This window comes from Echinops telfairi, unplaced genomic scaffold (assembly GCF_000313985.2).
Source record: "Echinops telfairi isolate 266 unplaced genomic scaffold, ASM31398v2 ScPeMD7_3533;HRSCAF=4204_0, whole genome shotgun sequence".
Lineage (NCBI taxonomy): Eukaryota > Metazoa > Chordata > Mammalia > Afrosoricida > Tenrecidae > Echinops > Echinops telfairi.
The window spans coordinates 56,273,571-56,289,124 of NW_022107431.1; the positions used below are offsets into that span (position 1 = coordinate 56,273,571).

The window sequence follows — 15,554 nt, forward strand, 5'->3', positions numbered from 1 at the left end:
GTGAACCAAATAATTATTAATTATTAAAAAGCTAGTTAGAGTTAGAACAGGGCCTTGACATCATAACAAATATTTAACACTTTAAAAAAATTTTGGTTATCCTAACATTCATTCAGTCACTCAGCAGTATATTTTGAGTACCTACGATATGTGGAGCATTGTGATAGGCACTGAAATATATTAGTACACTAAAGAAAAACCTCCCATCTTCATCGAAGCTGCTCTATTAGCAAAGGAGGGGAAATATCACAAGGTGACTTATGTAGGGCATCACTTCTGTTGTTGCTACCGTAGTAGCCACCCAGTTGGTTCTGAATCCTGGTAGCTTTAAGTGCCACAGAGTGAAATGTTTCCATGTCTTGCCTCATCTTCTTGACTATATGTATGGATCAGTCTATTGCTCCTGTCCTGGTATAGTGCCTTTCAACCTAGAAGGCTTGCCTTGCGATGCTCTTTTGAAAAATGGCATGTTGTTTTCATTGATTCATTCTCAGGAAATGTAGCATGGCCTTTCTTCCTCATCTGGAACCGCCTTTAAAACCTGACAACCATGAATAACCCTGTTGCCATTCAAGCTTCTGGTAGCAAAGCTTCCAACATTATAGCAACATGTAAACAACAAACAAAGCAAACAGGCAGCAAAAGCTATAGTGTGACAAACCCAGGCAAATAGTATATTAGAAAGTGATGTGATTAAAAAATAATAAGAGATTGGGAGATATGCAATACTTGAATATATAGGGAAGCTAGATCTTTTAGAGAGGACTATCAAAAAGTCCTCCACTTTTGAATAAATAACTGAAGACAGTGAGGCTATGAAACAGGCATAGGTGAAAGAGTATTCTACGGGAGAAAGACCAAAGAGGTTGAACGAATGCCAGTAGACGCCTGTTTGCTGTGTTCAAGGTTGATTAAGAAATGCAGTCTGCCTCGCCCGAGGAGCTTGGGAGTCTGAGAGAAAATGCAGTCAAAGGGATGAGCAGGGTTGGTGGGGCGGATACTTGAGGGACTCTGAGGGCATTTACAAGGGTTTGCCTCTACTCCAAGTGACATGGGAAGCTGGGGGAGTTCTAAGCAGAACGGTGACATGATCTGATTTTGTTTTAAGAGGATCCATCTGGCTTTTGTCTTGAAAATTGACTACACAGGAGTAGGGCCTGCAGAAGTTCTCTCATTTGTGAGCTGTCATATGGAGGATTTTAATGTTGTTGAGATCCACTGAATTCCAATTCTTCTTTTGTTGTGTTGTAGTCTAAGAACTTAGTGAAGTGAAATCAAAACTCCTACATATGTACTTTATCAATCAATGTGTGGAGGGCAAAAGATTTGTAAATGGCACTGTGAGAAATACTTGAATAAGCAGAGAAAGTTGCAATAAAAATAAATGTGTCCTTCAGAACAGCTGATATAATAGGCAAATATGTAGATTTCTAGATAATTTAAAGACAAGGAAAACATTTCAGAGGCTTGGCTCCTGTCATTTTGCTGTTGAAGTGTCTGACAGAAACTTGCATGCCAAAACAGTGACGTAAATATATTTTAGATGTCAGCCAATAAAGGCTGTAGAGCCAATTCATATCTCTTGCTCATTTTCTTCATTAGGAGGTTACTAAGCAGGTCAATGTCTATTATTGAATGTTGTTGTTAATTGCCATCCAGCTAGTTGGCTCTGACATGATGACGCCATATCCACTAGAGCAAAATGTTGCCCAATCCTGAGCCATATAGTATTCCCACTCGTTAGCCTGATCAAGTTTCTTATTGCTGACACACTGTATTTTGAGTGCCTCTCAACCTGGGAATTATGTCATTTAGCACTGGCTTTGAAAATATTACTATGATAAAATAGAGCATGACTATTAATAGATAGTAAATGCTATTTCCATCAACCATCTTAGATCTTGCTATATGCATATTTAATAAAAGGAAAGCAGTAATTGAGCATCTTACAATATTATCAACACCTACATAGCTCCAATAGTATATCTATATCATCTATGTATGGAATAATCATTGGAAGAAAGCTCATCAGACCTGCTTTAGCGAATTGGCTTGGCAGACAAATATGAGAACTACCATAGTAATAATGTGTCATGGTCATCAAGACATAACTGAACTCCAGGCTTGGACAGACAGCTTTCGGCTTCAGTAGAAACGGAGGTGTACAGGGTAATTTGAGGGAGACAGCCTTACCACTCGTGTTCTCCTTCTTTATCGTCAGACTGAGCTAAGTGTTCTTCCTCTATGCTCAGTTGGCACCTTTGAGCATAAGAATTTTAAAAGTACGTATCAAAATAGACTGGTGATATGTCTTTGCTACCGTACATCTCTTTGAGGGCTGGGCAGTGTGTGTTTCACTCAGTGGCTGACAGATGTTAGCTGTTCCATAAAAGTTTATTGGATTCAACATGTATGTTGGTGAGTTTTATATGGGAGATGGACAACCACATGCTTTTGAGGCTTAAAGTTTTGTTGTCAAATATGCACTTTTCACTTAAAGATACATCAAATGTCATTCTTGTTCAAAACAAGCTCACATTTCATTGAAGGAGAAGAGGGCTCAGAAAATGTGTGTTTGCATCAAATGAGATATGTCCATAAAAGATTTAAACCAGGAAGTAGGCACCATATAGGAAGGCCACTCATTTCTAAAGATGGAGACAGGATTCATTGAATAAGGGGCCATTTTGAAGAGCAGGATCTTGAAGAATGGATATCATTTTTCCTAGTAAAGAATAGTGGGAAATTCACCCAAAGAAATGTTTAGGATATAAAGAATTGTGGAATGTGAAAGAAAATAGCATGCTTTCTGTTCTTTAGGTAAAGTATAGACTACATTTGTGAGTTTATTAGATAGGAACCAGTCACTAACGAGTCCATTCTGACTCATGATGGCCCTGTGTGTATTGGAGTAGAACCATGGTATTTGCTAGTTTTTATTTCAGAAGAAGAGAGCCAGCCTTGTTTTGTTTTTTGGCCTCTGAGTAGCCTTGAACCACTAATCTTTTGGTTAGCATCCCAGCACATTCCATGTGGACATCACCCAAGAAATCTCACAAGCTCATTGAGTGAATGGAATGAAAATACACCCAATTAACAAAATATTATCAGATAAAATAATGATTTTGAACGTATAGATTTAGTGGGAAAAACAAAAGGAAAATGATGATGGTTTAGAAAACTTAATTTAGTGAGCTAGGATTTTAAGACTCATAAGAAAAATAAGTAATCAAATTCTAGGGGAGAAATTAGGTTAATGGTAAGCTGCTGCTCATAATATAGTATTATGATTGGATGGGACTCTGAATTCAGCCTTTTAATTTTACCACATATCAGCTGCTTATCATTTGTCATTACTTATTTCTGTGTGTTTCAGCTTCCTACTTTATTAAATGGGTGATATAACAGTACATACACCTAGAGAAATTATATATATTAAAGGAGTTAATACAGAAAAAGATCTTATAATAATTTAGTAATGTTTATCTCCATGACTATCACATTCAAGCATCATAAAAGCATTATAATGGATATTCATTAATTATACATATTTTACAAATATTAATACTAATGCATCAGCTCAAGAATACAAAGTAATGCATTATAATAAACTATGCAAAGACTTGAAGTGTGGTTCCCACATGTAGCAAATCTCCACCTGAATGAACCGAACCGAAGAACTATTCAAGCATCAAGTTGCAAACTTGAAGGATTCTATGGGTAAAATACTTCACGATGCAGGAAACATCATAGGAAAATGGAAGGAATACACAGTCTTTCTATCAAAATGAATTGGTAGGTGTTCAAGCATTTCAAGAAATTGCTTATGACCAGGTAAGTATTTATGGTACTAAAAGAAAATGTCCCAGCTGCACTGAAGAACATGGGCCAAAAAAATGTAACAACATAAATTGAAACCTAATCCCAATCAGTTGATTCCAGAGTACAACTATCCCACGGTTTCCAAAACTGCAAATGTTTACTCGAACAGACAGAATCATCTTTCTCCCTTGGAGCTGGTAATGGGTTTGAATTTACAAGCTTTGTGGGTAATAGCACAACTCATAACTGTTTATACCAACAGGAATCCTTAGGTTAAGAGAAAAAAAAAGGTGGTGGAGCTCTTGGAAGTGTCAGAATACCAGTTGCAATGTTTCAACAAACTGTAAACACTAATCCATAAAAAGAATTTTGAAGACAGCTACCTAGTCAACCAACTGGAAGATATTAATTTTTGTACCCATTCCAAAGAAAGGTGATCCGATTGTATGTGGGAATTAATATTATTAATATTAATATTGTTAATAATGCTAACAATATTATTAATATCGTGTGCACACAAAATTTGTTGAAATTTCCAAAGTCGCTGTAGTGGTAGATCAACAGGAAATGCCAGAATTCAAACTGGATTCAGAAGAGTACGTGGGATGAGCGATATCATTATGGATATCAATCAGATGGATCTTGGAGGTGAGCAGAGAATATAGAGAGATGTTACCTGTGTTTTTTGACTGGTCAAACACATTCAGCCATCGGTGGCTAGCATTGAGAACAGTAAGAAATCCGGAACACATCATTGTACTTATGTGAAACCTGTAGATAGAGCAAAAGGCATGGTTTAAGATCAGAAAAAGTGTTTTCAAGGATTGTATCCATTCACCATCTGTAGTCATTCTATATGCTGAAGAAATAATTTAAGAATTTGGATTATATGAGAAAGAATGTGTCATCATGTTTGGAGAAAAGCTTATAAGAATTTAAATATGCAGATGATACAACCTTGCATGCTAAAATTGAAGAAGATTTGAAACACTTATCAATAAACACAAAAGGCTTTCAGGATAGATTATATTCAATGAAAAGAAAAGAAAAATGCTTACAACCAGACACATAGTAAACAGAGAAAAGACTGAAGTTTTAAGGATTTAATTTTATTTGCCTTCATCCATAGTTAAATCTCAAAGAATTAGCTGGGAAGAAATCAAAAGATGTATTTTATTGATAAAATCTGTTGCACAAGAACTCTTTATTAAAGTACAAAGATGTCATTTTTGAGGACCGTGGTACCCCTGACCTATATACCATGGTATTTTTTATCATCTTCTACTCATGTTAAAACTGGAAAATTCATATGGAGAAGCAATGAAGAAGTGAAATGTGTGAATTATGATGTTGATGCAGAACATTGGAATTGCCATGCAATAGTGCTTGGACTCTTAGAGATCTTCAAACAAGCAGATATCTAAGTGAGGCATCAACTGAGTCCACATGGAAGGATCACACTAGCTTGTGTGATCCAAGGATTGTGTATAATAAAATTCAAATTTGAAGTAGGGAATGTATCAAAACTTTTGCTGTGAACATCTGGTTTGCAGAAGGCTAGCGATAGCAATAGAAACCCCAAATCCATTTGCAGATTCCACGCATGGATTAAGCCTAAGTGAACCCCTCTGATCATAGCGGAGGGCGGTTAGCAGCCTTGTCATCAGATGGGAGAGCATTGCAGTTTGACTGTGACAAACACAGGTTAAAAGGTACTATCATTTGTCTTCCCTTTTAATCCACTTTAAAGTTGTTTCAGTTAAGAAAAAAGTGAAGGAAAATAAACGTGGATTAAGCCACTGGTGAGTCCTCTCTGACCATAAGCCAGGAATGTGTATAAGCCTTTCTATCCTGTAGAACGTTTGCAAAGTGGATTATTGCAGATACAGTTAGGAGAAAATTTTTATTACTTGAACTCTCTTTTGCTCCATTTTACATTTGTGCTAGTTTTTAATGATTTTGCTTTCTTTTTATGGAGGTTTTTCTTTATTTTACTTTGTTATTCTTGTTAGCTTTTTAAAAAAAAATTTTTTTCCAGTGGATGAAATCCAGGATTTATACATCTATTAGGGCAATCACTGGATAAATGATCCTTGTGGTATGGCAGGGGAAATCAGGGGGAAATGGGAACCCAATCATGATGAGTACACACACTCAAATGTTCCAAAACCCACTGTGGTGATAATGATTGTACAACTCTTCTTGGCGTGATTAAACTATTGGATTGTATGCTGTGTGGATTATATGCCAATAAAACTATTCCCCCAAATTGAGAATGTGCCATGAACTGCCAGCAGAACAAACAAATGATCTTAGAAAAAGTACCCCCAGAGTGCTCCCTGGAAGTGAGGATGGGGAGATTTCCTCGTAAGTACTGCGGACACACAAATAGGAAAGACCAGTCCTTGCCATAGGGCACCATGCTTGGGAGAGTAGAGGGAACACAATAGAGGAAGACATGCTAAGACATACAGAGACACATCGACTGCAGAAACGGACGGAAAATAACGACTGTGAAGGTGCTGCAGGGCTGGGCAGTGTTTCCGTTGTGCGTTGGTGTTAATTAGCTAAAACCCACTTGATGACACTTAACAACAACGGATGCATTCCTTCAATTTAGGTCCTTCTGTTGCTGTCACTCACCCTTACAAACTGTCCTCTCTCCTTCAGTGGGAGACCGCACGCAGCACAAGTGTAAGGGAGTGGTCCCGGCGGCCACCCCTTGGTGGGGGCAATGGCATTGCAGACTACACGGTGCAGAACGATAGGTGGAGGGGATAGCCAGGATAAGACAAGAGCTCTTAAAAAGTACCAGGAGGCTGTATGCAATAGTAACTTGTAATTAGAAAGCATACACCATATTCTTAGTAGTGATTAAAGATTATTAACGTTCTCATTCTGTATTTCTAAATGTTGGTTTGATTTGTGAAGGCAACACATGTTCTTTTTAAAATTAGAAATAAGTCTAATATTAAAAAGTCTATAGTTAGTTCTACTCCGTCATTTATTTCTGATTAAATTGCTCTGTAAACTAGGTAGAAAACCTTGTGTATCTCTATATCTCCATTTCATTTTCTGTGTGAAAATTGACATTTCTCAGTAACGTTAGAATGAGGTTGAACCCCCAGTTGGAAAGGGTACTGAAAAAGTTACATGTCATGTTGGTACATTTATGATTGTTGCTGTCTTGAAAGATTTCGACATCCTATTACAGCTTTAAATATTCATTTCCAACATTTAAAGTCTGTATCTTCTCATGTTGGTTGATTTTTAATATTAATAATATTTAGACAATATGGTTAATAAAACACAGTTCCATCTCTTAAAATGCTAAGAGTCTAGATACAAATCCTGTTAAAATGAAAACCTAGAACCTTCAGAATCTGTTTGTTGATAACTGCCCTTTCAGAAATGCCATTGTTTTATGCAGGTGTGTTTAAATTCAAAGTCTGTAGGCACATAAATCAAATGTATATTTTATAGAGAGATACATGTAGATATGAACACATATATACATATATATGTATATATATATCTATATCCATATTTCTAGAATGAATTTACACCTATACATTTGCTTCTTTGTTAGTAACCTCTTTCAAATCTGCTCAAGTTAATAGAACCATGTGATAGGAGATTAAGGGAAAAGGCTTCTTTGCATGGGTTTATTCCAATCGACTGTGTAGAAACTTGATTCTGGTAAGTGGGAGGCTGAGGACCATTTTGCTCAGTAATTCCGTTATCTTGATCTTCCAGAAGCAGGTCCTATCAAACACTGTGGCTTCCTAGGGAATTTACTGGGCCAATTAGAGTCAGAGCAGAGAGGTCAGCTGGAAGGTTACGGAGGCTGCTATTTGGAACCCCCAAAGGCCAATCCTGGTAAATTTGCTCAAAGGACACAGGACAGTCATGGGGCCTTATAAAGAAGCTTGGAGAAAATAAAAACTTCGTTGGTAAGGGAAAGGTCAGGGATTTTAAGCAAAACCATTTGTTCTCATGATAGCCAGGAACCTGCTTTCTTCGAAGGTAGCAGGGCTGGTCTATGAAAATGTTGTTGGTAAACTGTTCCACAAGCCCCTGCTGCTTCACTCTCACATTGCCAGAATTCTTCTTGTTCCTAAAAATCAAAGTTCATTGTAAAGAAATACAATTTGAGTCCCTCAGAGTTCTTCAAACTGACATTTAGACACACTATAAATCAACGAGTATAGAATTATTCAGAGAAGGGGTAGGGAGATGGAAATATGGCCTTCAGAAGTGTATAGACTTAGCTGGAGGATATTCACATTTTATATTTTACTTGCCCTTGTATTGTGATTTGCTTTGCATGTTAGTGAAGCATTGCACAAGGTCTCTGTATTTGGTTTACATTTGTGATTTGTCAAGAAATAACTATAATCCTAATTATTTCCAAAAATATAAACATGTATCTAACATTTTATAATTTTTAAATGTTAAACACATCCCTGACAGTTTAGGACATGAAATATAATATTTCATTATAATTCATTTTCAATGTTATAAAAATGTTACATGAGTCCAATGCAGAACTTCTTCTATGACACTGTACTACTGTAAATACTACCCAATAACAAAGTACAATTCAAACTAGAAATTTCTGAATGGATAAATGGCCACAGATAACTTAAAATACTTAACTTTCTCTATAATATGATAGCAGAAGGAAGTTCAGGCAATTTCATTTGGCTTTTATCAAAAGGCTGGTGATTATTTCCTTGCAGAAAAACCATTAGCGCACATAATTACTCGCTTTTGCTTTCCTGACCAGACTTTCTCGTTCCCACCATGCTGCTGCTTGCCTCTCTGCCTGCTCAGGGTTATAATGACATGTGACAGTAAAGGCTCTGCCAGGCCAGCAAGGCGATCAGCTCCCCTGGAAAAACTGGGGGTGGGAAGGTGGCAGGAGGGTGGAACATCAGGCTGACATCAGGCCAGCAAAATCGAACCTAGGTTAGTCCCGACAGGAGCATGATGAATACATATTCTGAACTGATAGCGTTTCATTCGGTGTCTAAAGTGAGTATCAGCGAAATAAATATATCAAACCAGAGAGCGAACAAACAAACGAACAGAAATGTGAGGCTAGAAAGGCAAAGTAAAAGGAACTAGTGGTATTGTGAGGGTTGTTCATGATGTTTATTTTTTTTAGTTCATTGCTCACGAGGGAAACAAAATGCATTTTACATAATTAGTGTACAAAATGTACCAAAACGATTTGGTATGGAAGTCCTAACCTGTGTCTCATAATTATTCTTTATTGAAACTTTAATATTTTCATTAACAATTATTCCTTAAAAATGTCTTGTGATATTTTTGAGCATGAGCTCTCTTTTCCGTAAAACTCTATGTATGTGGTTGGAATATGACCAGCGTCCTGCTGCAACATATACTCATTTCCCCTTCATTCTCTAGTTAATTAGAACGGATATCTTTAGGCTTTTTTTTTCAAGAACCTAAAATCATCAACAGTGAACTGTGTTGACCTTTTCTGCAGTGGTTATTTCCTACGTGCCTCACCTCGTCCCAAGCCAGGGGACTGGTTTGAAATGAGGAAGATGGCATCTTCAAGATGTGGAAAACTTCTCTGCAGACATAAGCTGCTTACACACTCTTCATGATGGCAGCTTGGTATAAGACAGTGTAGAAAGTGTAGCTTTGTCCATCAGATCTAATTTCAAATCCCGTATCTGCCATTTGCTTTTCTTAACAGGTTATATAATCTTCAAATTTATCTGTTTCTCATCCATAAAAGGATGATGATAGTATTTACCTATAGGTGTAGGCAAGTCAATTAGATACCAAATTGTAGTGCTATTGAATGTACGACAAGCTATAAATAGTTCTACCAACAATTCTTGACCTTCATTATCATACCTTCAAAATATAAGGTATTAAATAAATAATTATTCTTTACAGAGTGATAGTTCTAATCTGTGTACAAAACATATGTAACATAAACTACAGCATATTTGGAGTTTGAAGAAACTCCAAGCTAATCAGAAGTAAATTTTATAAAAATAGCGAGGCATTTCGGTATTCTTTGAAACGTTCAAGTTTGGACAAGGAAAATATTAAATCACAGGAATCCTTGGCAACAAGCAAGTCTTTGTGATATATTTTGAGGTCAAAATTGTTATCATAACTCTGAAAAACAATACAGCTCCAGAACCTGAGAGTTATTTCTGCTGAAGGTTTTAAGGAAAAGACAAATGAGTGCAGAGGATCCAGATTATTTATCTATGGATTCAAGGAGAATCGCTGACTTTCAAAAAAGTAAAACCCCTTTCTTGAAGGAAGTCAGGAATGCTGACTGCTGTCATGTTGCTCTGAAGGATGGCTGTGTCAGTCAGATCATGTCCTTTCCACAGAGTAGAATTAGCTGAGGCTCTGGGTGATGGTGTCATGTGATGGGCATATTACCTACCTTCTACCTAGAATTACGAGAAATATATTGACACCACAGTGATCTAACAATGAAACTTTCTCATACGATATTGACTGTTTTAAAGAAGGGAATTATAAATGTGCCAAATACATACCTGGGTCAGTTTATTTTAATTCAAAATCTAATAGGCTCTTCTTTCGACGCGAGGTTGAGGACCCTTCCTTGTGTGAGGGAGCACAGCTTTAGTATCACATATTTTCCTTGTGTTAAAGATGTGAAATGGTTAAAAAAGCCTGTAATTAACTGAACACATGTTGGCATAGAAACTTAAAGACTTGTAAAATCAGTTGGGAAATGGGTTATGTGCTATTTTAAATCAGTGTTTTTCCTTTGTTCTTACAGTTATTCACTCTACTATCATTTTTACTAGAAGCTAACTTCTATTGATTTTTATCATCTTTCTACTCAACTAGCATTAGCTATTTTAAAATTTTAAAATAGTGTAATGGTGATTTGTTATCATTAACTTGTATAATGAATAATGATAGGAAGGACAAGGGCATAACTGGACTTGCGTTTGTGTACACAACAAACCCTCCCTAAGCGCACGATCTGAGTAGGGAGAGCAGGTGCATAAGGCCACAGCTTCTTCCAGAGAAGCCTGCATTTCAACTGGTCAGGGCAAAAGTCTACAGGAATCATCCAGGGAAGACCACTTGTTTTGACAACTTGTTCAGAATGTGTGCCTCATATTTAACCCAAGGTACCAAGAGAGTACTCATCCTTGGAAGTAGTCCTGTGCAGTGGATCACTAATACGCAAATTAGATCACTTAAAGATATGTAACAAGCTAAATTTCTTTAAAAATATAGTATTATTGTTATTTCAGAGGCATTGTCTAATTTATTTCTTGTGCCGGTGGGATGCCGAAGCGTGTCATTGGGACATGGGAGACAGGCAAGATTGCCAGTGTACTATCATTCTGAGAACTATGTAAAATGAAAAAAACAACGCCCCCCAAAAAAACCCTGTACTGCAAAAAAGCATTTATTAGATTGTGCTGTGAGCAGTTTTATTAACTTAGTAATGAACTTGCTGAAAAAAATAAGTGATGAAGCCACTTAATGGAATTGAAATAAAAGCCATGTTTTCATACAAAGCATACTGAAGTTTTATACATATCAATATACATTATATTCATATACAGTATGCATATATTACATACAAGCATTATATGAGTATATGTGAATTTAGATGTTTAATATCACTTAGAAACCGATATCATATTTAAAGCTTGGACTTTGGAACAAGTGGGTCTAAGATCGATTCACCATTGTCTCATAGTAGCCATGTATCCTTGGAAAAGGTAATCTCTCATTGACTCTCATCTTTAAAATATAGAAATAAAATTGCCTAACTCAACTTCATTAAATAAGGTCATATTTATAAGGTGCTTAGTCACACGAAACCCAACACGCTGATACTGAGAGGAGTCCAACTCATAGCTCACTCATTCACTGCCATATTATCTATGCCACAGCAGAACCAGCCTAAGGGCTTCCAAAGCTGTCAATCTTCAGAGGAGCAGAGAGCCTCATTTTATTCCCGGGGTGTGGCTGGTGGACTTGAACCTCCTGCTGACCTTGTGATTAGCAGCCCAACCCCTACGCTACAGTGCCACCAAGTCTCCTTATGACAGTGTTATTAGTAGTAATAAACTTGTTGCTGCCATGTTAATGTAACTTGTGATGACCATATGTGTATCAAGGTGCTTAAGAAGGTTCTCAATTGCTGATGTGTTTTTGGAGAGAGGGGGAAGAGTAGATTGACAGGACTTCCTTCTTAGGTGCCTTTGGTGAACTTAAACTTCCACTCTTTGGTTAGTCGTTACCCATCTTCATCATTTGCACCACCTAGGTACTCCATGAGAGTTAACATCAATAAACTCAAAACACTGCCATTCAGCCAGTGCTGACTGATAGCAACACTGTAAGGTATCTATTGTTTAGGTAGTGCTGTGAGCAGTTTTATTAACTTATTAATGAACTTGCTGAAAAATAAATGGTGAAACCACTTAATGGAATTGAACTACTCTTGTGAGTTTCTGAGACTGTAACTCTTTACAGGAGCAGAAAGCCTCGTCTTTCTCCCTCAGATCAGCTGGTGGTTTTGAATTACTGACCTTTTGGAAAGCAGCCCAATGTGTAGCCACTAAGTTACCAGAGTAGTATATAAAATACATATGCACACTTAGAAGCCTTGTATATGACTTGGGAGTGCGTGAAAGGCTTTGTATTTTCAAGTTTATGGTATGAAATACATTTCATGGCTTGACAGAATGTATCATTCTGAGTCTGTAACAATTATTTATGCCACATTAATGGAGTCTATGATAGAACTCCTAAACATTGTGTTTTATTACATTCCCCCATTGACAGTCACAGACACCTTTTGTCAACAGAAAAACAGATCTGTTGACTGCCTCTTTTCAGAACAGCATCTCCATGTCTGTGTTGAATTCATAATATAGTACTGTAAAGGGCTTGGAAGACATGGTATTTACCAGGCTCAAAATAGCATACCTCATGACAAATTCTAAAAAACGCTACCACAGCCTACTGAAATGGTATTTTCTGGTATTCCCTGTTGCAATTTCTGATATAACCCACTGCCACAATGACAGCCAGTACATGCCAGTGATCTTGATAACATTTCTGCTTTCCTTTCAACTCCTGATTGGCCTTTGGCAGTCTAAGTAAGTGAGGCTGTCATTCCATCTCCCGCCCTTATGAAATTGAATTGTACGGAAGAGACGTAGCCAAAAGTTTGAGATATTTGATTGACGTCTTCCATATAGCCTCCTCTCTCTAAAAGTAACAGTGCCGTGAAACCGCTGCCCGTACCTTTATTTGCGGAGGGAAGAGCAGATGGGAAGGACAGCAGATTGGAAGGCTGCGGAGTGGAAACCACTGTGACTTTCGCTTCCTCAGGAAAGTAGGCACCGCCCCCCTTTGACTGGGCAAACACACAGCATCAGAGGAACATGGAGCAGCAGAAGATGGGAATGCCCTTGTTATGCCCTTGTTCCTTCACGCCTTCCGTGAGAGGGAGCACGGGCCTATTGTAATGGCATTTTACCTGGTTTAGGATTTACAAAGTTAAAAGAAAAATCATTCTAAGATACATAAACTTTTTAAGACTTTTAGCTGCCCATTTTTACATTGCTTCTTTGATAGTGCTATAGGTGGTTTATTTGTGGAAATTTAATTAGCGTTTCAGGGAGAAAACAAAACAAACAAACGGATGTTTCTGTAGTTTACCTTGTTGACAAATCTCAAATTCTCCAGATGGCAGCTCTAATATGATTGTGCTGTTGTTAAAAATTAGAAATGGATATTGCTCTAAAGATAGTCATTTGCTAAGAAAAAGCAAATGATATATGAACATGGAAAATTATGATAGATGAACATAAGACACTGTGAGCAATCTTTGCTATTTGGGTATTCTTGAGCTCTTACTGAACACATAGCCAGTAATGTATAAATACGTGACATTGATGGTGAACTTAGCAACTAATTCTACCCAGTTTTTAAAGTCTCTGATTAATATACAATCAACTGCTTTGCATTTCTATGCATTTGGTGATATTAGTCGCACCAGGATGATTTGTGCATGTTTGTTCCATGAACAGTATGGGGTTAGGAAATGTATCCAAATCTGATAGCTCGATCCCAATAGGTCTATCATTTATACAGCTACACCTGGGCTCTGTTGGTAGTTTTGAGCCTGTCTGCGCTGAAGAGCCATCATTAGCACTTCTCACAGAAAAAGACTAATTCTCTGAGTCAGACATGAAAATTACTGACTCATTTCCTTACCTTAACATTCCCAATCCTACATCCCAATAATACCTAGGGAAATGTGCTGTATTACATAATAGTTGGAGTACTCCACAAATGCTTATAGAATGCGTGTTGTAAAAGGTCATGGTCACAGTCCCATGGACAGTGAGCATTTTGTCCCGCGATGACATGTTATTATGAACATTTAACCCCTTGGTGTAGAAGTCTGAAGTTAGCTCACTGAAGTATTTACTGCCGGCAGGTTGTCACTGCTAATCCCTTCATGGTACCCAACGTGCCATAGGAGACAGAGGTGTTATGTAAGCAGTTGCCATGCCTTTATTTTCTTTTTCACTGTCTGATGAGAGAATGCACTGTTCAGTTAAAGAACTGGAGCAGGAATAGTGATTTTTCAAGAAGCCTTCAAGCTGAGCTGCAGGTATCTAATTTAAAAGCACACTGCCTAGTTCACGAGTTAGTATATCCTTCTGACAAGAAATATCATTAAAGCCTAGTGATGGTACTTACTGAGAGGTTTTTAAATAATAATTTTCCCTTTAAAACCTGGCTGAAAAAGAGAATGTTTGAGTGCTTATATAGAAGATTTGATTCTTTCAGAATGTGTTTTTGTTTGTTTGTTTTAACAGACAGTTTATTATCATTCCCCCTAGGAGCAGGCAGGCAAAATAAAGCTGACTTTGAATCACACCGGATCTCATTCCCTGTTTAGGTCTGATGAGGGACTTGTCAGCTCTCCAGGTTTTACCTTTCTTTTTCTTTTTCAAAATTTTATTTATTTATTTATTTTAATCATGCTATTAGGGGCTCATACGACTCTTATCCTAATCCATACATATATCAATGGTGTAAAGCACATTTGTACATTCATTGCCCATGCCATTCTCAAAACATTTGCTCTCCACTTAAGCTCCCGGCATCAGTTCCTCATTTTTTTTTATTAGGGGCACATACAACTCTTATCATAATCCATACATACATCAATGGTGTAAAGCGCATTTGTACATTCCTTGCCCTCATCATTCTCAAAACATTTCCTCTCCACTTAAGCCCCCGGCATCAGGTCTTTGTGACTAGCGCCCAATCGCAGATCTTTGTTTTTGTTTTCTGCCCTCTCGATTTTGACACATGCCGTCATTTCAGGTTCTGAGGACAGATGAATGTAACATACATGAAAATGAACGAAGCTTCTTACTCTAAAAACAGCCGTGCTTTCTTTCTTCCCTGGTGGTCCCGTGTCCTTGGAAGGCCTCCCTTTTACCTAGTCACCGTGACACAGGGCGTCCTCTCATAAATGTAGAGGAGCTCGCCCCCCAGCTTACAGTCTGTAGTTTGTCGACGAAGAATCAAACAGAGGCAGAAGTGCAGTGACTTGTGTCAGGCACTGCAGCTGCTCAGTGGCAGATCTGCACCCGCAGCCTGGGTGGTCTGCCTTGTGTCAGGCACTGCAGCTGCTCAGTGGCAGA

The 15,554-nt window shown here is 37.6% G+C and overlaps 1 protein-coding gene across 1 annotated transcript in view; it reads left to right on the forward strand.

The window, feature by feature from the left end:
- The window catches only part of NKAIN2 (sodium/potassium transporting ATPase interacting 2), a 1,260,554-nt gene that overhangs the window by 544,756 nt on the left and 700,244 nt on the right, over nucleotides 1-15,554 (forward strand). The window lies entirely within an intron of this gene.